The sequence below is a fragment of the Carassius auratus genome, unplaced genomic scaffold (genome assembly GCF_003368295.1).
Source record: "Carassius auratus strain Wakin unplaced genomic scaffold, ASM336829v1 scaf_tig00216055, whole genome shotgun sequence".
Lineage (NCBI taxonomy): Eukaryota > Metazoa > Chordata > Actinopteri > Cypriniformes > Cyprinidae > Carassius > Carassius auratus.
Window position 1 is genome coordinate 62,060 of NW_020528386.1, and position 24,035 is coordinate 86,094.

Sequence of the window (24,035 nt, forward strand, 5' to 3'; positions counted from 1 at the left end):
TTTGACTCACGTCATAACCGTCATCTCCAATTCTGAAACCGGCACACCCCTAATATCAATAGGCCAATATGTTCGGCTCGGAAGGCAAAAATTAAACAGCTCAACTTTGTGGGCAAATAAATCTGTATTGAAAATAAATTGGTTGTTTGTAGAGAATAAAGTGAAAGAAAAAAAAGAAAAAAAATTATTTCACAGTATTCACAGTTTCAATTGAATGACACTTTGTAATGACAAAAAAAAACAATCAAATTACAATATATGAATTATGCATGGACTAATCTGGGTGCACCCAATAACTATATAGTTTAGTTAGACTGCACTCATATAAAAAGTTCACAATTATAACTTTTGACAAGATCAGTTAACTCAAACAGGAAAAGAAAACGTTTTGAAAATCAAAATGTTACAAGAGCAATTCAGGATATTTTGATTCAATAAAATTCAAAAAGGTTTGGTTCAATAAATTCAATTCAAAAGATTTCAGTGCAAAGATTCAATTAGGCTCGATTCAGTAATCCCAGTTCAAAAATATTCAGTTCCAGTGACTCGGTTCAAAATGGTTCAGTTCAATAGATTCAAAAGGAAAAATGATTTGATTCTCCGGTTCTGCAAAAACTCAGTGTGGTACGGAAAAATAATACTTTCCGTCTTCACAAAAACACTCCTCTGAGCGGTTTCTCGAAGGAAAAACAAAAAAATGTGGCTCAGTTTGTGTGAATTAGCAGGTAATTGGAATTTTCCTACCCGTTTCCTGGGTTAGATTCAACTGTTCCGCATTCGTCTCGTGTGAGCTGACTCGCCATCTCGCATCGTCCTCAAAATTGAAATGATCGGAGTTCCAGCATATAAAAATAACTGACCTGTATATATACACAGGCAACATTAAGTACAGAGAGCATTTGTTGGCCTGCTAAACATTTAACAATAACACTTTCACCGTAATTCAACAACTCAGTCGACATTACGCCATCTAATTAAACAATAAATAACATCATCATCATACAATATGAACACTTGCAACACATACAAGTTACTGATTAACCAACAAACCTCTTCTAACTTGTTATAAACCAGAACTCCTCAGTATCACATTATCTCTCACTCAAATACATCATTGCACATATCTGATTGCATATATGACTGTTTACACAGTACAAAATGTGTACTCACCAAAATTCAAAGAAATAAAAGCATATACTTTTATCTTCTTTGACTCCTCTTTTTAGCTCTTGCTCAAAGTTATACTGTTGCTAATATCATTAGTTTCTTTGAAAAGAAAATGGCTTCTCGCATACTGCAACTAACGTGGTGGGGCGGGACTTCAACATAAACCTCACTTAATTGGACAGTCATTAAAATGTCAATCATCACACTAACTTACTTTTCACTTTGATTTTATATTTTTTTGCACTTTTATTATTAGTATTTTTTCTAGTTTATTATTTTAACACTCTTTAATTCCTTATTTTATAATAATTTTAAATTATACAGGGTTACATCTGGATCAAAATTCTCGACTGTTTAGGAAACACATTCCAGGTACTGTACAGGTATGAGTGACAGAGGCAAAATTAGCTGAGAATTTAATACTCTGAGCCTATTAGTTATTAAATATTCTCACTGGAGGACCTGGATTTCTTGGGATCGCAAGAAGACATTCATTTTCTGGGAACAGCAGAGTCCAGGAGCATCACATTTTATACCACACTTGGCCAGTGAAAAGGGATAGTTCACTCTAAAATGCAAATTCTGTCAATTACTTTCCTCATGTCATTTCCGAACACATATTACTTTAAATATTATTTATATATATTTAAATATCCTGGTCACCGTTTTTCTGTATAATAAAATTAATTGAGGACATGATCAAGATGAAAAAAGAAAACGCCCTAAAAGTGATGCACTGATAGCTTTGTGTGAAGAAAAATATCAAAATGTATATAATCATTCACTGTTGTAACTGATGTCTGGTTTGTAAATGATTCATTCTTTTGAGTTGGATCTTTTCAATGAATCAGTGGAGCTTGTTTGCAAAATTTGTCTGGATGTTTCATACTGTAGCAACATGCCCCGTCCCTTTCCTTTGCCATCTACCTGGGTGGAAATACTGGCCTGATGGAGAGATTCCTGAGAGGAAGAGTCGTTGCGGTCCGCCACTCCACAGGCCGAATCATGCCCTTCCACCACAGAATCCCGCTTCAGAAGATCAGGAGACAAAGTGCTGGAAATGGCAACTAAGAAATCCACAGGTCCGCAGTGTGCTTTAAGAGACATCATCCCTTTACCTGTGCCACAGTGAAACAGAGCTCAGATTGCTTTAATCAGTAAAAAGCAGCAATGCCAGAGGGACAGGGAAACCTTAAAATTTGATAATTGATTTCCATTATTACACATTTAAATGAATATTATGGTAAAACTTTCTATGAAGCCCATATTTATAATCAGAGGTGTCAAGTAACGAAGTACAAATACTTCGTTACTGTACTTAAGTAGAAATTTGGGGTATCTATACTTTACTTGAGTAATTATTTTTCAGCCGACTTTTTACTTCTACTCCTTACATTTTCACGCAAGTATCTGTACTTTCTACTCCTTACATTTAAAAAAATTGCTTCGTTACTGCTATATCATACCGGATTGTTATCGTTCAGAGAGAGAGAAAGAAAAAAACCCTATCCAGATAAATCGCGCCATTAGGATGGAGTGAATTTGATTGTGGTTGGATGAGAAGTATAAACATATACCATTCCGACACCCTATTGGTCCATACGCGATCCATCACACCTGCACATGACACAAGTCACATCACACTGCATAGACAGTTTTGGGTTCGTTTATCAAAAAATATATTTCTTAAAAGTAGGTTGGAACCAGTAGTATCCGATCGCCTCAGAGTCAGTCCGCTTAAATTTCAAATGAAACCGGCGTCAGACCGAACTCCTCTCCGTCTTTCAGCGCGCTCTTCAATCCGCCGACCACGGTGGAGCAGCGTGAGCTCAAACAGAGACAGAGGACACAAGGTGTGTGTTTACCTATAGATTGTTAGAATATCTGTATCTGTGAAGTTCTTTGTCATAAATACAGTTTACAAAAGGTCACGATCAGTCGGTTTCTCATCTAGTGTAAAGTTTTCGCTTGTCACCGCTAATCACGAAACAGCTGTTTCCTTACACTTATTTAAATATACTTCATTTAATCATACGTACATACACTGCTGTGCAAAAGTCTTAGGCAGTATTTTCACTTAAAAGAATGGTGTTCGGCCAGTTATTTATATATTTTGCTGTAGAGTGTCACTGTCAGTATAAAATATCAGTTTACAATTCCAAACATTCATTTTGCCATCGTCAAACTGCTTGTGCATTCAAAATCGCACTAGATTATTATTACAATTAATGGCAAACTACTGTCCTACTGACACATTGCAGCAAAAGATATAAATAACTGGCTTAAAACCCTTTTTTGGGGTGAAAACACTATTCTTTCTTTTCCATAAGACTTTTGCACAGTACTGTATTTTAAAAACGAGATTGTTGCTACTTTATAAAGAATGAGCATACAGTCATTCACAGAACTGATTTAAGACAGTGACAGACAGCACTCATCTTAACTAAATATCAGAGTGAGTGACAGAGATACAGTAGAAACATTATGTGTACTTTTGTATTAAATAATGACCCAGATTGTGAAATACATTTATTAGCCTTAGATTAAGGGAAGCACAACTTGGGAAATGAGAGCATCCAAGGTGAAAGCTATGGATTTATTTTAATATTTGTAATGTTCTTTAATGTTATCCATAGTTTTTTTTGTAGTTCTTTTTTTTTTTTTTAAGTATCAGTTCAGGCACGTTGAGGCGCCAGTACCATTTTAAAAGTATCGAAAAGGCACTGGACCCTACTTAAAAGTTATTATTTATTTCTCACTACTGGCTCATTTGCCAAATGGGTGCTTTCTCTTCGTCCTCCACAAATTAAGCTACTGTAGGTAGTTGGGTAGTGAGACGTTTTAATAAATTATCGTTTGCGATTAATGACGCAAATGACAATGTTGTGATATCTAGGCTATAGAGCATCACAGTCCCACCCACAGCTGGTGCCGGAACTAAAAATTCAATGCAATTTCTGCATTGACATTTGGGGTATAAGCCATTAAAACGTAACCATACATGGTAGACTTAAAACCAGCTACGGCTGTACTAAGCAACAGTATATGCTCATATAAACGTAAAAAGATCATGGGGGCACTAACCTTGTTTTGATCTAAATGCCTTTTATTCGCTATGTCTTGGCTAAGTACTTCATTACCCACAATCCTGAACAATCCCACAATCCCACAGTGATGCATCTGATTGGTGGAGCTCGTATAACCGTCTGGTTAAACCCCTTGAAGGTCCGTGAAGACTGAAGATCATTAATAAAAAAATAAAATAAAATAAAAACCTGTATTGCGTTTTTGCACGGTAGACTTATCAGTGCAATCATGATCTCCTTGGCTGCCATTGAGAGTTTTGCAGGGAGGTTGGTAACTTTAGTTAGCATTATCGTCCACTTTAGCTAGGCTACTGTAGCCTCCATATGAAATGAGTCATATCAAGCATTTTATAATGCCACTGTCAAAACAATATTTAGCCTAGACATACCTTTTTGTGCATTTACTGAACATTTGTGTAATGGCAACGACATGTGTTGACAACTGAGCAGTGATTGCAGTCAGATACAAAGCACTGCACCATTGCTGACGTTATCGTTAACCACTTTCACACACGCACACAATATAAAATACACGATGATAAAATAAAAATCAATACACAATACATATATAAAACACTATTTATTTACACGATTAATACTGAAAGAACTGCTATTACTGCACATTCACTATATAAAATAAAATTCACTGGAGGAAAAAGTTTGCGCGAGCGGCCGTCATCAGATTTGGATGTCGCTCAAAAGGCTCGTTGCCTCGTTCGCAGTTGTGGCTTCAGTCGAATTCAATGGGGCGCGGTGGTTTATGGGATGAGTAGTTCCTGCGCTCGAAATGAAAATATGTACACAGTCTTGTACCTTTGACTTTTTTTGGATTTTGTCTTAATTTTTTCACTTGAAATGATATGTTATATGCTTATGAGTTCAGCCGTAGCTGGTTATCCTCACACATGCTCTAAAACTCTTTAGATACGGATTTTTCCGAAAGTGAATGGGAGAAATGAATGGGAAATTTACTTCCGGCACCAGAGCTCTCTCGGGCTGTGGGTGGGACTGTGAAGCTCTATATCAACTTTGTAACTCGTTACCCTCCGAACACTGGACATAGCAGACGTATGTACCGAATACAAGAAGCTATCAATCAAGAAGGTATCAGGATTATGAGTTATTTTTCATTTTTAGTTTTTGAATAATCACTTAGATTAATCATTCATTTTGACAGCACTATAATGTTTATTGTAAATAGTCAACCACACAAGAGTAATTGTTTCTTAGCCTGCACCAATGTTCTTGTCCATTGCCCTCACAGAGTCCTGCAGCTAAGCTTGGATGTACATTTACATTCCATTCAAGGTTATTGATGACATGCCTCTGAAGTTTGACTTTTTGCACCATAACAATACTTATTGGCAACTAGTCATCATATCTCTAGCTCTTTAATGTATTTGCATTGTACTAAAATGAGTTCATTTTCAATGGGCATATATGTGGCTGAAACAGGCAGCCTAGTGCCTCCCAAATTTTTCAACATGAACATTTTAATATAACATTATAGTCATTATGGCCTTTAGAATTTTTTTTTTTTTGAGGAGGTGGGGTAGTGCACAATAGGCCCTTGTGGCACGGCCCAAGCTTTTGTTCTTAATGGCATTTTTTTTCCTTACATTACTTTTACTTTTATACTTTAAGTAGTTTTTTAAACCAGTACTTTTACACTTTTACTTGAGTAAAAAGCTTGAGTTGATACTTCAACTTCTACAAAAGTCTTTTTAAACCCTAGTATCTATACTTCTACTTGAGTAATGAATGCCAATACTTTTGACACCACTGTTTATAATACATTATAAGGGTATTGTTATGGCATTATAATGATTGCATAATGCATTCTATAAAAATAAAAAAGTATAATATGTTGTATCATCTCATGAATATACATAAGAACAGTTTTAATATATTATACTATTTACTTATTTGTGGTTATAGCTTTTAAGAGTATGATGATTTATAACACAATGAAGAATTTCATCCACTTTTACAATGGATTATATTTCTCATAGTTATAATGTATTATGAGTCTTATATCTTGCCATTTTTTCTGATGCTACTTAAAGCAGTCACTTATAAGTAATAACAATATAAATAATAATAATAAAAAAAAAAATTCAAACAGCCATAAGATAAGCCATAAGTATGACACATTTGCTTTGAACTATTTTTATTGTAATATCAGTTATTTTGATGGCACCCTTTAGACAGCTGTTGATAAGTAACTCTGCAACTACATGTCAACTAGCAGCCAATGGACTATTAGTATGTCTGCTACTGTAAATATATGCGAACATTTTATTTTGATGGTCAACCAACAGATAATCTGACTATAAATTTCTTTGCAAGTACGTCAACCTATTGAGCATATATTCTTGAGCATACTAATACTCTAATGACAGTTAAATGCCCTGTAGTCGCTTATATGGAATAAAGTCAATTATAGTCAATTGATTAAGGGGACCATCAAAATAAAATGTAACCATATAAAAAATTGCATTTGTTTTTTTCAGTTGGAGTATTAAGCTTACATCAATTAATTAACATAAGCCCCACATGAAACGCTCTAATAACACTCAACATCTAACCACTCACAAGCTGTAGTAAGATACTGTGCAGATCTTAAACAATGTCAAGATATGATACAGTTCATTATACTGTAAATGAAGTAGATGTAATATGGTTTCATTATAAATAATCATACTCTTAAACTTATAACCATAAATACGTATTAGTATTATGTATGAAGTATTATGATGAATTATAATTTTGTTATGATTATTCATGAGTTGATATAACATATTATACATTTTTTATAATGCATTATGCATTCATTATAATGCCTTAAGAATACCCTTATAATGTTTTATAAATAGGGGCTTCATAGAAAGTGTTACCAATATCACTAACTGAAATGACTTTGAATTGAAGGAATAGTTTAGAAAATTGGTCTTTATTTTGTCATCATCCTCTGTTTTTTTTTTCACATTTAAAGAAAAGCTCCAGCTCAGAGGGATAAAGGTGGTTTATAAGACTTTAAAATTGCATTACCCATTAAAAAAGAATACTTTTATTCAGCAAGAACGTAGTCATTTCAACTTTCTATTCATCAAAAACTACAAATGCATTGGTTTCCAAATATATATATATATATATAGGAAAGACATGAACATCTTGGGTAACACGGGGTGAATATTTTATTTTAGACGTGAACTAATCATTTAACAAAGCTCTTTAAATCATTATGTAATCGTCCTATCATTGTAGAAGAGCATATCCAAAAGGACTAAGACACTTATGTATCATGAAGAGCCATCATCTGATCTGTGTACCTGTAATTTTGTGGATGCCCTTCAGCTTGGGCACAGGCAGGGTGATGATAATGCCCTGGGCAGTTCCCACCCACAGCAGCCACTGGCAAATCAGCAGAGTGGTAACTCTCATGCTCTTTTGACCTTAAAAGAAAAACCAACACTGACTACCTTGTTTTTTTATTTTTTGCTCTATACTTTGAAAGAACAAACTTTGCCATAAAAGTTTGAAAACCACTCTCCTGCTTGTATATCAACAATTATTGTTTCTGTGGGGACTACCATTTAAACCCAGCACACTGCTGATTGCACAGCTAACAGCTGCTTCATTCATCAGCTTTATCCAACTGGTCAATTATAGCAGTGTGCAGGTATGACAACATTTAGATCGCCGTTTAGAAAAAAAAAAAAAAAAAGCAGCATGGAACATTTAAATGGCTTTATTCACAATCCCAAAATCCCTGACCCTGGGTCTTTAGACATCAGAAAGCCACCACACTATAATGAAATCAAAGAACAACACCACAGCTGAGAGTTCAGCAAGTATGGATGGTGGCCACATGCTCGTATTATAAAGCTTGCTTTGCATGAGTGATTGGTAAGTGGCTATTGGCTAACTGATTCGTTTTCACGGCATGTTGTCTTTAAGATGCTACAGTACTTGCAGAGACTTTTGCTAATGTGCAAATGAAGCATTTTCAGTATGGTAGTTAGTCACCACAAAATCAGTGAAGGTCATGAAAAAACATTAGCGAATGCACTGCATCAGGCAGAATTCCTCCTTAGAAATGTCAGCTGTCCAGTTCTGCAGAGCATTCACGTATTATCCGTTCTTTTTCTGTGCAAGAGGGATCACATTAATAATAGATTGTCAAATAAATCAGTAATGCATATGAATTCATGAATGCTGAAAACATACGTAAGATGCTGAGGTTGGGGGGGGGGGGGTCTTGTATATTTTATTTGATCTCCTCGTAATTGACACACAATGTGTACTTGGATTCTTTCACCATTATAACTGTCAAGATTTTAGATTAAAAAGTATTAAGTATTAGTATATAAGGTTCAGTCTGTTAGTTAAAGAGCTAACATGAAATACCAATAAAGAATACATTCACATATTTTTTCTACATACGTTCTTACATTTCATACAAGGTTGTATAAATTAAAACTAGTTGTGTATTATAAACAAAAAATAATATATTAACATAACTAATTAACTGAATGCATTAATGATAAAAAGTTAAACCTTTGTCAAATGTGTTCAAAGTGTTACCATATAAATGTAGGAAATGTAGGTTTCTCTTAGGTCCTGTTACTGGTAATAATAGTTTTTTTTTTTCAATGCATTTGATTTCATTTCAGTTTTCTCCTTCACTCTTAAAATGGTTCAAATATTTTAATGTAGTCTTTCAATTAATAAGAGGCAATAAAAGCTGTATGCTTAATAATATAAGAAATGCAGTTTAAAATAATTTTAGATGTTCACACCACAAGTCATTCAAACTGTTTAACACTAAACACAATTATTTCATTTCAGCTAACTACTATATGACATTAAAGACAGGAGTTTAATATAATATAATATAATCAATATAAAATAACATAATAATACGTTTCAAAGATTCTCTTTGATGTAACATCATTTTCCCCTATGGATCTGATGTCTGGCTTGCTTATCTTGTCTGAAGTTTCTAGTTTAGGAGAAACTGCAGAATAATCGGTTCACTTTAAGGCAATAATTAATTCATCACCCATCACTTGGATGTAAACCTGTGGGATTAGCAGACCACTGATCTGTAATAACTATATCAGTCCTCCTATGTGTGATGTGTACAGATTAGCATATAGGCTTTGGCAGAAGGGTAAGAAGGCATCTGCAAAAGCTTATTTTTACTTTTTTGCTCCGTTGACTGTAACCCCCCCAACATAACACGAAATCGCAGTGTTACCTCACCCAACATGAGCTACATATTTAAACACATCTAGCTGCGTAAGTTCGACAACAGCCTCGGGGTCGCAGGACCTTCGCAGGCATCTTAGCCACAATGCTCTCCTTTTCTCCTTCACATGTCTTGTGAAATACAGCTGTAACTTTGATCCAAAGGTTTGATGTTCTCGCTGTTTGACAAAAAAATAAAATAAATAAATAAATACGGTATATCTTTCTTCTCTTTGTTTTTAATGAGGCACGGTTGTAGCAACAGGTCAGTTGACATTAACTTGCTCTGGCCAGTTCCTGAAGCCTGCTACATCACTTTGGGTTTATTTTTTATCTTCTGCTTTTTATTCCACTTGATTGCAATTGTCTGTGACAACTGGAGAATTGTACGTTTTTATTTTTTTTACCTGAAAGTGGACAATTACATTCAAGTGAAATCAAACATTATTAGACAGTCTGAGAAGAGTGATTCTGTGATCTCCTGGAGCGATGCTGTCAAGATTTTCTCTTTACATAGTCTAATATGCGGAGCTGAATTGCACTGAAGTGACAATTTGCTGTGTGTATACTTAAAGGGGTCATGAACTGAAAAATCTAAATTCCCTTCATATTTTTCACATGTAAGAGGTCAATGCACTATAAAAACATGTCATTTTCAGAACTTAAAACGTTCTCGTTAAGTCTAAGGCTACGTTTGGAGATTGTTTCTTAAATGCAGTGAAAACACAAATGTGGACAAGGATTGTTTTCATTCTGAAATGTCAATTTCAAAAAGAGCACTAGTGTAAACAGGGACTTAACAGAGCTTATATTGAAGCCAGTTTGCCAAAACGACAGACTGTGGAATGTGCCACTTTATGACATAAAATTGTGGCTAAACAACACCTCCACAGAAGATCAACTTCTGTAGTTTAAATAACGAAAGGTCTATGCAGAAAACAAAAGATAAACATGGCTCTGAAGATAACAAAAAAAAAAAACGTTCTTCGCATTGCCATCCTTCTGATCATTAGGAAAGAGGGTAGCACTTTATTTCACAGTCCTGTTCCTCGTGTACATACTATGTACTTATTATAGTAATTACAATAACTTTGTAATAACTAGATAATAACCCTGAACCTACCTATAAACCTAACCCTACCCCATGTAGTTACCTTGTATTGCCAGAACTTTCTTAGACAAATACACTGTAAGTACACTATAAATGTACACTTACTGTAAAATATGAAAGTGACGTGACCCATTCTCAGAATTTGTGCTCATTTAACCCATCCAAAGTGCAGACACACACAGAGCAGTGAACACACACACACTGTGAAAACACACCCGGAGCAGTGGGCAGCCATTTATGCTGCAGCGCCCGGGGAGCAGTTGGGTGTTCGATGCCTTGCTCAAGGGCATCTAAGTCGTGTTATTGCTGGCCCGAGATTCAACCCTAGGGTTAGGAGTCAAACTCTCTAGGCCACAACTTCGCCATGATCAGTTGATGAACCTTATTAAGTTCAGACCACATCAGTGAGAACTTGATGATTTGATCCTTATATTTTACCGCTGATTTGTTTACAAACAAGGTACAGTTCAATGCAGGATTTTCAGAAAGATTGAAACTAAAAGACAATGCTGTGCTGATTATTTGGATCCAAGTGTGAGTAACCGTTTTCATTATGTGGTCACTATTGCTTTGTCTGTTATTACAGATCGTTTGATTTGTATGGATTTGTAAATCACAGCAGCATCCATCTGTAAAGGATCCCTATGACTTCTAAATTATGAGGTATTTTGATGTAAAAATCTTGATAACATTATAAAACTAAGTTCACACTACAGGATTTTAAACGTCAGCAGATCGCTGTGCTGTTCAGACTACAGTACAAGACTTGACTGTCTGTCTTGAAGTCGTTGCAGTGTTCACGCTCCAAAAAACTACGTAAATAATCCGCAACAGGGAGCCACACGTTTTGTCACGAAAACACAAGTGAGAAGTTGAACAAAATGACACAAAACAAGTGAAACAATGTTTAAAATGAACATCGGTAAGAAATTAGTGCTGCAAGCTGTTTACGTGATGGTTACCTCCGCTGACCTCAACAAATGCCTTGCTATCTCTTTCGCCGTAGCTCATCACAACACCTGATACTGCGTGATGTTGAGTCGGCCAACCGGTCCAGATATTTAGCATGCTAGATATTTGTTCCCTATCTGTGAGGTGTCTGCAACGCTCACCCACAAATCTCTTTTTTATGCATTGTTTTTTTACACATAAAGATTGCTGAGTGTTGATCACCCGCTGATTTTCCCCCCGATCACAGCTCGACCTGTTGGCTAGCGTGTTAACATGCTCATTAATCATGTATTGTAATGGACTCAGTGAACTGTACAAAATAAATAAGAAAGGCAGCTCATGACCCCTTTAAACTATTATTTTCAATGTCCTTCCTTGCTTATATAATGAATGTGTACATACACCCTTCTGCAAAAAGGTAGTGAAAACCATGGTTTGGGATTTTATTTATTTCATCTAAAAGGAGTGATATAGCACAAAGAATTTGACAAATCTGATATTTAAGATTACCCATGGGAAATGAAGATGGCTAAAGGTGAGTTTAAAAGAGAGAGAGAGAGAGACAGAGAGAGAGAAAACATGAATTAAAGACCAGCTGCACTAAGAAAAGGCACAATGGCAAAACATTGACACATTACCAACATGCCACGGCTGCTGAAGTCATGACAAGTGTCGCCATGGCAACATTTTGAATGGAAAGCTTTGTCCGTGCCATTGTGCCTTTTCCTGTCTGTAACCCCGCAGCTCCATTACTGCTCTGCGGGGTCTTAAGTCAGCTACTTATTCACGGTTGGTCCCTGGAGAGCCAACCTACATGAACCATTCCAACAAGAACTTCTCCATCATTACCTTTTTATCATGAGAAGTGCAGTTCAAAGAAATTATGGAAAATAGAGCTGATCAAGCACGTGCGAAGGCATAAAGAATTTTGGTATTCAATTAGCTCCTTTCACAGGGTCAAAGGAGAGATACTCACTGGGGTTGTAAAGTGACGAGGGTGTAGATGTGTTGATCTCCTGCAGATGCTCCAGTGTTTCCGTATGGAACAAGCGTATAGGGGAACCTTCTGAAAAGGCCATCCATAGACCCCCACCAGCTCGCACCATGTGGGCCACGCTCACCAACGGGTCCTGATGGACATCAAATCTCTAGGACAGAACAGAAGGCAACAGGATTACATTAGAGAGATAGGAGTTAACCAGTTTCACATCGATACAGGTCAAGTGGGATATTTTCTGATAGTTTTAAATGGGGTCGATTTTAAGATATGACGTTTCTTTCTTCAGAGGAGCACAAATGTGTTTGCCCATACAAACCAAACTACATTTCATTTTATAGAAAAAAAGCAGAAAAAAATCATCTTTTGTTTGAAATTACAATTTCATTGTTCAGACAAAATCATAGTGGTTTAGAACATCATGAGGGGTGAGTAAATAACAAAATGTTCATTTTTGAGAATAAACTTGAGTATCCCACTTTACTAGGTGATTTAGAAAAATACATAATTGTGCATGTAATGGAAAACCTGTTAAGGTGCCAAATGGTGCAGCATTTTAAGATTCTTAAAAACTGAACGTAAGTCACTGAAATTGCATGTTTACATATAAAACAGTCATTATTTTGATCATCTGAAGTGTCTAAAACACATTTTTATGCATTTTATGCAAGTTATAATTTTGCTAAATTGTACAACCGGCACACTTGCGTTTGAATTCTGAAGACCCATAATGCATTTGAGTTACATTTATTCAGCAGGTATCCAGCAAATTCTCATTCTGATGGGATGTTTCATGTCATATTATCTTCAACATAAAATTTACACTAAAACAGTATCAAGTTCTGTGCACAGCAAGAAGAAACTACAGTATATGCTGTGTAACAGACAAGTATGATCTAAGTTGCATTTGAAATGTTTGACCTATATATTTAACTGGGAAGTGTTAAGGGAATGTTAAGTAGAAACAACATGACATTAGCATGCCCTTCATGATGATGCTAATTCATTTCAGTCACATAGCTTTACTAATGGGTAAGAAGGTGGATTGGAAAACTAGAGACCGATGGGAATAAACAAGCAGAAAATACTGAAACACATTCTATAGAACTCAGTAAGGCATGACAAAAAAAAAAGAAGCAGTTAGAAAACTCCATCTCCTTTTTCCTCTGATTTGCTTTCTCTTCTCCATTAGCTCACAATCTGAATATTGAACTATAACGACAACATGTCCATTCCAAATGTATGTTGCTTTTATTTCCCCCTTTTATTCTCAGTGCAGTACATATCCAAGGCCTCTCAAAAGCAACTACTGAGATGGAAGAGGGAATTCATATCTTTACATTTATTTTTTCTTTGGTTGCTGCAAAACACCACAGGGCTCCATTAAAGACAAAACCTGAGTATTTGGATTGCTCTACTGCAGGGAAACCATGGATTTTAGCCTGTGGCAAAAAAGATAAGAAGCAGATAATATTCTGGTCACCTTCTATCCAAAAGATCTCCAGCTGAGCTTCAGATACATCATCCAAAGATTAAGCTGGCGGTCCATTTCTGGTCGAGGCCAGTTTACTTTTGTCACTAAAACAGAAGCATGAGATATTGATAGGAACATTCTGCCATTATTTACAAACCTTAAGTTGTTTCAAACCTGTATGACTGACTTGACTGACTTGAGATATTTTGCAGAACGTATGTATATATATATAGAAGATGAAAAAGGCTTCCATAATGTCAGTGGCAGACTACAAACACACAGTACTATTATGTGTCATCTTCCATAAAAAAAAGATAGTACTAAAAATGTTTTCAAACACAGCTGCATGGGTACTAATTAACACCTGAAATAGAACATGCATAACAGCCTTATTGGCTTCTTACAACTTTAGAATTTATAAAATGCCATAATCCTTTACAGGGCTCATTCTAAATAGTCTTCTAACACTGGGATACTTGTTTTATGGGGATCCAACATTCAGTGGTTTACAAGCAGAAGAGCCTTCCAGAAGATCTAATACTGTTGCAAACATTACAGCATATCTAAATACATACTTTAGTTTAGTATTAAGCAAATTTAATTTGTGACATTGAACACGTAAATTACTTTGCACACTTGTTTCACCTAAAGTACAAGATACTCTATGGTTTATTCTCACTCAAACTGGAGAACATCGTCAGGTTTTACACGCAGAGACAAAAAGAAAAAGAAAAAAAAAACAAAATGCAAAAGAAGCATTTTCACTGGTGGATTTACTCATAATCTTCACTTTGAATTTTCTTATAATCTGCATTTCTGCTTACCATTTTATTTGTTATAAAAGGATATTCAGTTGTACAAACACAAAAAAGCAAAAACCAATGCAAATGAACACCTTCCTTCCTTTATCTATTCCTGCAATGCACAGCAAAATTGTGCCTTCGAAATCACCATCCAAACAGTGGGTTCAAGGGCCACACATCATGAAGGTTTCAATGACTTAGGATCCAGTTTCTTTGATTTCAAAGTGATTCACAGCAGCACCGTGCTCCACTGTCTCAGAAAACAATACACCCCCTCCCAAACACCTTTTTAAAAGTCCACAAGGAAAGAGAAGCCATTTCATGCCTGATCCTCTAATGAGGCATGAGGGAGCCGCGCTCCTTATCGAGGGTTTGCACGCAGCCCCCTGAGGTCTGTGGTGCTACCGAGGAGCCCTGAGAACTCTTACAAATAGCTAGTTCTCCAGTCTGGAGTTGAGGCAGATTAGTTGGAGGGAGTGAGGTGGGTGCGAGAGACCGCTCTCTCCTCTGCACACTAGCGGACAGGGATTAGCACCTGTTTGCCTACCCTTGCCAAAGGGAGCTTCTTTTGTTTGAGAGCAAGGGAGAAGGCTGAAACTGCCTTTGATGTGTTTTCGCTTTTAATTGACTTGTCGGCTGTGCTTGCATTTGCTCTCTTGTTCTTTCTATGTTTTCGATTTATTTTGCTTGGACTATTTCTTCAGAGACGAGACACCAGAAGAATTATTTTATCAACTGGTTATTTCCATCTGCAATACTGTTGTGGATGTGCATATATAATTGCAATGTTACTTAGCCCATTTTCTATGCCTCTAAGATTTCTATTTGAAAATAATAATAATAATAATAATAATAATAATAATAATACAATTTCAGCCCAACTAATTTCCTTATTTTAAAAACAAAGCCAGACATTTAGGCCAAAGTGGGCAAAGATAAAAACCTTTATCATGATTTTAACTTTGTTATTAAAAATATGAACAAAGACACACATTCCAAATAAAACCGAGTGCTTTGTCTCTTTCAGATCTTCACGCATATACATGCATGCATCCAGTTTTGTCTCTCTCAACTGTTTACTGTAACTTTAGACACATTTGTATATATTTTTTTTATATGTAATCTGTGTGTTTTACATTATTAGCTCAATCAGACATGAAAGATAATGTAGTACAGTAATCAGGCACTGTTTTATAGGCTTTTCAGTGTGTTTTTCAGAAAAAGCGCATGTCAGAACGAAATGTTTAGGCTTTAAAGCACATTCAAAATAATGCACTTTTGTCATAGCCAATAAGTGCAGTGTCCCGTGAGTGTAACTCTCCCACTGAGAAAGCATTTGATGTGATGTGCTGTGTGCTGAAACACAATGCTATGATATTTTTTTAAAGCAGATTGTGGAGACAATCGTCCACGATCAAACCTCGTCATATCACACACCCCTACATCACTATCACAGCAGGAGAGCACTGTTCTTCCCTACAAGCGGACAAAACACAGCATGCCTCCACCTACCATCTAAACCCTCATTAGTCCACTATAATACTAGGTGACAGTGCTTACAAGACCAACATGTTTAAACAACCACTCATTTAAGGAAGCGTGGGACTTCACTCTCCAAATTTTACTGTTCTGAAAGGATTTCTACAGCCCTGTTTCTGCCTGGCATTAACATATATTATGTTTTCAGCGATCCAATCACAAGTGGTCAGCTAAGACGCATTACCATTTACACCTAACATGTTTCAAATGCATCTCCTGTAACCACGTGTGTTCAGATTTCGTGTGGATAATCCCCTCTAAAAATAGATATCACTTTCTAAGGGAGCGCAAAGTGTGGCCCACAAGTATAGCTGGATGGAAATGGGAAAGAAAGCAAATGCAAAGGATTTTTATAATTGTGTGTTTTGGCACAATATAATGAAGTTTGAATCAATTGTTTGTTTGGTTGTTTTTTTTTTGTTTTTTTTTTCAAAACAAATCTCATAACACTCACATGTTAGGTCAAGATTTTAGATTGATTGATCTTAAGGCCATTACATGGCCAGCCAGAGGTTGGTCAACATGGTGGTTTTTGCGGTGTGCACTGTCCACACTAGTTGGATCCAGTTGGCAGTTTGGCCAACTAAATAGGTTGAATTGCCATTGGTCAGTCAGTCCTAGATTTGTTTTCCCTTGTTGAATGATGAACATAGTCTACTGCCACCTGCTGATACAGACACACAATTTTATTTTTCCATGCAGGTGCAGAATGTATATGCTAGTTGGCCGTTGGTTGCAGTCTTAGTGGTGTTAAAGCACAACCTTTTTTCATGCACACTAATGCACTGGATTCCATCACAGCCAGTCGTTAGATATCCGTTTGGCATGTCACGGCCTTTACCACCTGTTGTAAAAAAGGGCCTACAAATCAACGAGCCAAACTTGAAAAAGAAGTTGGTTGCGGACCCAAAAAAAATTTGAGTACGGCTTTATTAAGGGTTTTCTCTGCATAGTGCATACAAACCCGTCCATCACTGTTTGTTTTCTCTGCAATACCGGGGATGTAATGCTTTCAGCATTTTACATCGACAGCGATCCAGCGGCCTCAATCGTTTCGGGTCACTGGAACAAGTTGGCATGCTTCAGATTGTGGAATTCTTACCTGTAAACCAACAAGAGAGACAAATTCACACAGGCTCCGTTGCTTATCCCACCGACACACATAATTGTCCGCCACTTTGCCATGAGTCTCAAGGAGGCAGATTTACAGCTGTAGTGTAGTGGAGATGCTTCCCACTCCAGCTGCTAGGCCTGCATGGCTCCGCAGGGAAAGGGATACAATGCAATCAGTCGAACAAAACAGAGCACTGGCCTGAACAGTGGAGGATCAACCGAATAGCAGCAGGGGCCCATTCACCTACCAGTAGCTCAAATCTCCTCTCTGATGGGCGCATCCAGAGAAATCTCAAAGGATAAAAGAGATGTTTGATTCCAGAGATAAAACCCAAGAAGGCATAGGGTTATGGAGGCCCATGGGGTAGATCCCGGGGTACAGCCTCTCCATATTTGAGACATCCAGAGAAGATTAGAAGACCCCAAAATAGACAACTTGGCCATATGGATTTGCGCTCCTCGCTAGGATTATTGATCCTCATACACAAGCTAATTTGTCAGTAAATGATGGCCAAGTGCCTGTGAAACTCCTCCATTTGCTAAAGTTTGGTGTGTAGGCATATCAGCATGAGTAGATCTTTGAAAATATGAGTCTGAGTGGACAAACTGGAGCCGTCAAGTACAGTTACTGTGTTAGCACAGCTAGCCCAGACCGAGCCCTCCAAGGCAAGTATGTCCTGATGGATTCTGAACCAACTGTTACTTTTCTACAGGTGTCTTGATTCCACAGATCCCCATACAAGACAAAAATACAAAAACACAAACTAAGTTTACTGTGAGATGAGCAAGACTGTAATTCTGGTCTAATGTATGTAATTCAAGAGAAGATGACACACACTGGGTTTATGATAGTGTGAACGCAGCTGAACCAGACGATACTGGGAGCGGGGTTTAGATGAAAATGTAAATATTTGCTGCACGCTTTCCTCTCAATAATGAAATAAACAAACAACAAAAGAGACAGTGGTGAGAAAACAGCAGTTAAGTAAGCATTTGATCATAGTGATGTGGATACATTTTAACCAGCTCTGCGATTCATCACTCCAGGCATCTCATTTATATTATATAGGGCTTTATACAATAGATTGATTTAAAACAAGCAGCTTTAGAATATTTAACATGAACAAATGAAAAAAAAAAAACTGGGTCAGTGTTACTATCAGTGAGAATTAGATTTTCTGCAATAAAGCAGCTCTCCTGTGTGGAGCTAGCTAATTATTATTATTTATTTATTTATTTTTATTATTGAATGTAATATACATATTACATACATGTTATATTATATTTATATATATTATAACAATCACACAGATTTCTGGTTTTCGCTCACTTTCTTTGTATAATTTATCCACAGTTTGGATAACAGTTTATATTTTTGACAATACAATTACAGCCCTACCTTATTTTTCTTATTTTATAATTAATTTTATATATATCTATATATATATACCTACAGGAAAGGTTCATTTCTGTCCTTGGTAGAAATAAACTGTTAATGCAAATTTTGTAATAAGGAATTTATGTTGCCTAAATACACGCATGAAATTACAGCTTGACTGGACAAAGATATTTATGTAATATTCAAATGTAATTATATTTCCATTATATTTCATAATCCATTTCAAGCTGACACTGCTGGGGGGAGAAAAAGTATACATTTTTGTTTTTTATTAATATTAATAATTCTCAAACAATAAATATAAAAATGGTTTATGTTTGTTTTGATCATAATGAGCTTTATAAATGTAATACCCAGAAAATACCATTTCATTTTACATACTCTTGAGCTTTATGACACAGAAAACAGAAAAACAAGGTAAAAGTGTATGAGTGACGAATACAATAAGGCCTGTGAAATACCTTGCTTGAAGGCAAATCTTTAATCCTTTCTGGTGGAACACTTCAAATATGGCCAAAGATATTCAAATCTAGTAAATTCATATGTTATTTCCCTCATAAAAGAATGCTTCAAATAGCAGGGCTACAAAAATGTGTTGCATGCTAATTCCCCTGCTTTGCCCAGAGCAAGTCACTTAAAGTAAATTGGTTTCATTAATACTCAAGAGTAAATCCTTGTGTTTGCAAGACAAATATGTATAACTGGTGGTGGAACTGTATAATTTCTGTCTAAGACTTAAAAACATACAGCTAGAACAAGCACTGCAAAGCATTTTTGTGGACTGTATATCTCCCTCAATAAAACTGGGGCTTTCTATGCTAATGAGCTAACCATGCCATGTTAATAACTGTACCGTGTTGTGTAATCCAATTTATATGTTTCTCTCCAGTGTGCTCAGAACATGCCAGACTTTTTCCTTAAATTTTAATCACAGGGTTTGCACTGTGGCTACCATGGACACCATTTATTGGATGCATTACATAACCTTTTTTGTCTTTTTTTTTCCGCCCCCATCACAGTGTGTTAATCTAGCAAAATTAGAGAGGGAACCACAGCGAGCCATTTAATTAACATTTTGAGTTGTTTATTTCTGCCTTTGAAACCAGAATAGCTTTACAATGACTTCCGACTTCCTCAGGTTAATTGCATGGCATATTCAAAATGTCAGTCTTCCCATTTTTCGTGTATACTGTATGCTTTGAAAACATCCCCTCAGCCACTCTGTACACCCTCTTCCTCGAAAACGAAGGCAGCTTCAGATTTGCCTCTTTCAAAGCCGAGGACCTTCAGGGGCAGAGAGGACTTATCTGGACACTCAAAGCATCTGCAGATGCAGTCTTTCCTTTATTGCTCCAAAAGTAATAAAGTGGAAGGAGGAGAGATGCAGTTTCATTCAGATGGCCGCTTATTGCTTCTGGGTGTAATTTATTTACGGATTTTCTTCAGAAAGTTAGACACCTAATTTTTAATCCTTATAAATTCTGCATACTGTTGATTAAACACAACAAAATGATCCTGCCCTCTTAATGTACCTAGGAAAAAAGGGAAGAAAAACTCAAAATCTCCCCTTCAAGCAGTTTTGGCTTGTTCATACATTTAAAAAAGCTTTCTGATTAATCTCATGTGAGACCCCAGTGTTTATTACTACTGCTTTGAGGGCAACGTATTGCTCCACAGAATAATTTGTTGAATATATTTGTTTACCCAAATACAGTAAAAAAAATTATAATAATAATAATTTCAAATCCAGCCTCTACTTCCCATGGAATATATCTGTTTGTAATTTCTTTCTTTCCACTATATGAATAGTAATATTAAATCGCCACACTGCACATCATCATAATTAATCTTAATTTCCACTTCACTGGAGATAATTCCTTGTTGACAGCCAGGTAAGTAATGCATTGTGATAAACCCATTGTGCCAGGGTTGTCTTCCTACAGAGAGCAGTCCCTCGCTATCTACTGTATCATGTCTCCGAATGCAAGAGTTCTGCATGCCCGCCCGTCTTCTGTTGTCATTAGCCCACACTTACCTACTGCGAATGAATAAGGCGCAAGCACAGGCAGAGAACAGACTTAAATTGTTTTCAAGGTAATCCTGAATCCATTGGCTTTCTATCTAACGTATACATACCTAGGACAATCTTATCACCCCTGTCATATCTCTGAATGCATTCATAATACATGACAGAAATAATATCTTTCACATGCTCACTGAGGCATTCAGCTAATAGAGGAGGGACCAAAAAAAAAACATTCTTGGATGTTTGAATGGAAAGTTGATGAAAGAGCAAATTGAACACAGGGACAATCAGATTCATTTGTCCTATTTATTTGATTTAATTACCCTTTTACTCTATTGAGTCCCTTTCATTTGGGGACATACTATTAATTACCCTTCTTAATTATCCCACCTATTTAGTGTTTAATCCCATTACTGAAGAAAAAAAATGAAAGCGAAAGCATACTAAATACAACTGTCCATTTCTGTGCTAATGTGACGTTTAAATCTTAAGTGATTATCCACAATTCTAAGCAAACCCAAGTACTGTATGCAAAATAAATAAGCTTTGTTTTACATAATGCATAAAAGCAAGGGAGAAACAACTATATACAGCCTTGTACAATTTATGAGGCCTTGAACTTAATGCAGAAATATTGCAAATTACGAGTCTTGTTCACATAAAAGACAAAACAACTGAAAACTATTTTAAAAGTGAGCCTTATCAAACTCGTACCTCCGGGAATTCTCTCGCACACCATCAGCATTCCATCCCGTAGGCCAGCATCCAGGAAGTTCCCAGAATGTTTGAGACACAGAACTAGATAGCCCTCTGGGTTACGGAGAGTCAAAAGGCATTGGGCGGCCATGTCCATACTGCCGTAGACCAGAGTGCTTTGGGGGCGAAAACATTGAAGGATATATAAGGACATCTTTGTGGGAAGAAGAATAAAGAAAAACTAATGCCTTATTTCCACTGTGCATTTGCCCTTGATATTGTGAAATGATATTTTAAAAGGAAAAAATCTGTTCTCTGTAGCTCATCAGTCCCTTTCATTTGCATAAAGAATATACCAGAATACCTATTGTTCTTCTGATTTAACTTACTTAGAAAATCACTGTGATTTTAAGCGAGCAATTTATTTAATTTCTGCCAAAATGACTGCAATTCAAAAACCTCTCCACAAAGCACCATGAAAAGTACCAAAAAGTTTTTAACAAAGTAGTAACCCTTTGCTGTTTAAGCACTATAAAGACTGCATCTGAAACTGCATATATACCACAAAAAGTGTGCTGCACACAGATGGTATAAATGCAATTGCACATATACAAAGTTAAGTCTTTAATCTGTTTTAATAAGGAAGTTGTTTAGATTGTATAAATAAATGAAAAAAACATAAGTATAATGTGTAATTTTTCAAATGTACACATATTTTATGTCTACATTAACAATAAATGACTTTGGAATCAACCAAAACTCTTATAAGCCTACTGAAAATATGTCATCTGTTTCTTATCTCTGAAATGTCTGTAAATCTGATTAAATGGCTTTTACCTTTCCAGATTTCCCTATTGCTGGACATGTGCTCAAAACAAACAGCTATTAGGCTATGTGACTTGGCTACCACTTGGTTCTCACAGCCAAGTGAGCTGACAGGAAAATAAAGGAAGCATTGATGAGGCACTTTATTTGCAGCAACAATATCTTAGAGTCTAGTTTGAGCAACCTTAACTTGGCTGTGTATAGATTCCTTTAGATATTTAACAGGTTCTTTGTTATTTTTCATTGAAGAACACAATGTATATTTTGATATTTCTTATATGTACGTATTATATATTACCAGCCATCATCAAGTCGCCCACAGATATTATTTCCAACTCCTGTTGAGTTGTGAGGGCCAGCTTCAGCATCCTCTGAAGGGGTGGGCTCAGGCACATACTCCAAACACCTCACTCGAGCTCCCATCTGGAGGGATTTTACAGGCCGAGGAGTGGGTCTGTTCAAGGAGAAGATGTCCACCTGGCCTTGAGTGGAATCGCCTCCACCAGCTACCTGCAAAAACAGAGCAAGGACACTGCTATTACAAGTAGTCATCCAATCAAAACCACTCTCACAACCATGACAATACAGGTAGAGAAAGAAAATAATTTAGGAAGGGAAGTGCTTTTCTGTTTTTCTGCCACTTTCAACCACTCCCTCGCCATTGTGCTTTCACTTCCAGTGCCGAGAACCACATGGAGGAAATTTCAAACGGCAGAAAACTCTTTCACTTCCTGTGTACTTTCATACTTCCCAGCCCTATTATTTTATTCCTTGTCGATTTCAATTTCATGGTGACAGCAATGTTAAAATCACATATCTCATAAAAATCTAACCTATAGTCGTTGGCTTGATAAAGTCTCTAAAATTCATACTCTATCACCCCTAATGCATTCCCAGCAGCAGCTCTATAGCTTCAAACATCTTTTTTGAAACTCCAGGGATCTTTTCATCGCTGAACCAGAGGAAAAGGTTGGGTGGAGAGATGTCTTTTGAAAGCCGCTGAGCTGTTTGACAATGGAGGGTTTCCTTTGGGCTGATGACTGATCGCCTTCTTAAGAAAGAGACTGAGATGACAAACTCGATCCTTGGTGCAATTACATATAGTTGACAGAATAAGTCTTCAGCACAGCGCTGCTCATAAATCCATCCTCTGGTGCCTTGCCTCAACAATTGATCTAAGTTGCACACCCATTCATTTTTCTGCTTTAAAATGCAGACTATTGTAACACATTTGGGTTGCATTGCATCATAAATTAATGATCCCCCAGTTTGTGAAAAATAGTGTTTGTCTTCGCACCCTGCTGCAGCCGCTCTCATGGTTATTCTTTCAAGCATAATGCAATGGAAGCAACCCGCTTGCTATTAGAAATTAAATGAACTGATCAGCATCCCATCATGTCTGCCACACAAATTGGCTCATCTCTCCTTGTGCAGCACTAAACTGCTCCAATTACAAAATACATAAAAAATGAGATAAAGGGGAAAAGTATTACAGAGAGTCTGCTGGCCACAATATAAATGACAGTTGTTTAGGGGCCATCATTTATGATTACCTCAGGATACTGAGCAACTGGGCTTGGTTGAGTGGAGTATAA

General features: G+C 36.5%; 1 pseudogene; it reads right to left on the reverse strand.

Annotated features, from left to right (window-relative positions):
• Nucleotides 1-1,895: 1,895 nt before the first annotated feature.
• Nucleotides 1,896-24,035, reverse strand: part of LOC113096970 (rho guanine nucleotide exchange factor 10-like protein) — a 92,163-nt pseudogene continuing 70,023 nt past the window's right edge.